Source organism: Pinus tabuliformis, chromosome 6, assembly GCF_031772625.1.
Source record: "Pinus tabuliformis cultivar Carrire ecotype Pingquan chromosome 6, CPIR1, whole genome shotgun sequence".
Taxonomy (NCBI): domain Eukaryota; kingdom Viridiplantae; phylum Streptophyta; class Pinopsida; order Pinales; family Pinaceae; genus Pinus; species Pinus tabuliformis.
In genome coordinates this window covers 1,791,721,173-1,791,723,533 of record NC_142292.1, presented here as the reverse complement: position 1 = coordinate 1,791,723,533, position 2,361 = coordinate 1,791,721,173, and positions in this window count along the sequence as shown.

Genomic DNA, 2,361 nt, shown 5'->3' with positions numbered 1-2,361 from the left:
AAAAGCAAGATCACCCAACAATACAATGCTTCTTCTCAAAGACAAACTATCAACACTTCCTTACAAATTACAAAATTCCATCCCCTAGATCTCTCAGATGAGGGATCCATTTATAGATGTTTGCAAAGGTGTGAGTCGTCTTTGGGTTTTTGATTAGTGTCATTCCACTTGTAGTTCTTAGTTCCACCTAGATATTTCTTGGATCTCTTACTCATCCCTGGGCGAATTCAGAGAGGCAAGTGTCATAGGAGAAGTTTCTAGAAGATTCCATGAGTATCCACTTAGCAGACTGTCTCAGACATTTGTCCATTCTCGCTCATTGCACCCCACAAAAGGCTTCTTCAGTATGCATCACACCTAGCTAGTGTAGGAGTCAGTATGCATCACACCTTGACCATGGAGTAGATATTATGGTCCAGTTTTGGCTAGTTTTGAGTGGTTTTTCAGGTGGAACTTGTGGGGAATGATGTAATCAGTTGACTATGATATTTTAGGCTATGAAACAACACTTTTTGGGGTTAAAGAGCCCTTGGTTGATCGAAATATATGATTGGGGTTGAAGTGCCAAAATATGTCTATAAGAGTTACCCCTTAAAGCATGAGGTCGTAAATCTTTTGATGTCAGGTGAAATGATTTATCATGAGGATCTGAGGCATTCAAACTGGAAGGTGACCTGTATAAGATATAATACAATACATCATCATCATATTATTTTCATGATCTAGCTAAGGCGGGCATTCCCATGCTCAGCTTTATAAATTCATTTTCATGTACATAGGTGAAATGACCGGTGAACGGAATGACCAAACCAAAATACAAAGCTAAAAACAATAAAAAGTTAAGGAACTACTAAGGTTAGGTAGGATGGTTTTATCTTCTGTCTAGACAAAACATTTCCCTTGCCTCATCTGTGGTGTAGACAAGGGTGAATGGTGGGTCTGACCAATTACCTAACCTGAGAAGTTGAAAACTAAAAAGTTAAAAAATCTAAAAGGATAAAAAAATGAATTTGGTCGCTTTTTGCTCGCATAAAAAGGTTTGCATGCCCTTAGGCATCGAGAAAAGGAGAGTTTCTAGTAACCATGTGGAAATCACTGTGGTTAAGCAAGATGGTTTTAGTCAGTGATTAGACAAAAAAAACTTACTCCTTGGCTTTGTCCGTAGCACAGACAAAAGTGAATGGTGTGGGTCGGCACTTCCAATCACATAACCTACAAGGAAACTTATCTTTTCGGTTGGGTTCATCCGCTGAATGGACAAGGGTGCATGCCCCCTAATCTTTGTTACATTCATCGGACTACTCGTGGTAATTAGGTGGATGAAATGAAGGTTGAAGAGACATCCTTGATGTAAAGAGGCCATTTAGGAATGATGCTTGACTTGGAGCTGTGTTTGAACTGGGGAATGAAAGCTGGTCAATAAGCTGAACAATTTTTCCTTCATGTGGGAAACACATCACTCCAAAGAGTGTGGAAACAATGGCTTCCATGCTGTAAACATAGTCGCGTCCAAGAAGTAGATTGTAATCTAACGATCCTTGGACTACCATCACATCCAAGTGAACGATTTTACTTCTTAAAGTTATGGGTAACTTAGGAAGGATCCCTAACGGTCGACTAGTTCCTTTGTTAAAGCCTGACAAATTCTATGTAACAGGCGTAAGTGATGGCGAACCAAGCGCTTTCCAAACAGTTGAGGAAAGGATAATCACTGAAGCCCCTTCATCTATGATAGTGCCAAACACGACCATTTTTTACACTTGTACTATGATCCGAAATGGTACATTAGAAGGAAGGCGGGATCTTGCTAATCGATTCCAATCGAAGGAAGCGACTAGACTACTTGGAGGGGGTACCGGATAGAAAATTGGATGAACCCCTTGAACTGGGGAATTGTCCTCCTGTTGTAAAGGAACAGGTGGATTGCCACCAAGTTCATCAGACTCTGTATTAACAAAAAGAATTTGAATGGTATCGTTCTCATTCTCTTTGGAAATTGTGTCATTTGAAGGTGGACCTTTTGAAGGCAAGACTGGGTCGATTTCCATCTCGACCTGCTGACTTTGGTTTGGTATGGACTCAGAAGGTTCACTGTCAACGATAGGAATTTTGATTGATGATTGAGTTACGTTAGTCAGATTTTCAACTAGCAAAGGACTTGGTGAGAGTTTCTTGTATCTAGGTGGAAATCGCTGCGGCGAAGCAGGACGGTTATGCAAGATTCTCTTGGCCTCATCCAGAAAAGGACAACAGGGAAGGTGATGGTCTCCTTCACCAAATTGACATGGAATTCGACCTTTCCTTTATGTCCAAGAATTTCAGTTTCACTAGTTGATGGTGTGCTGTCAACATTATCGCCAG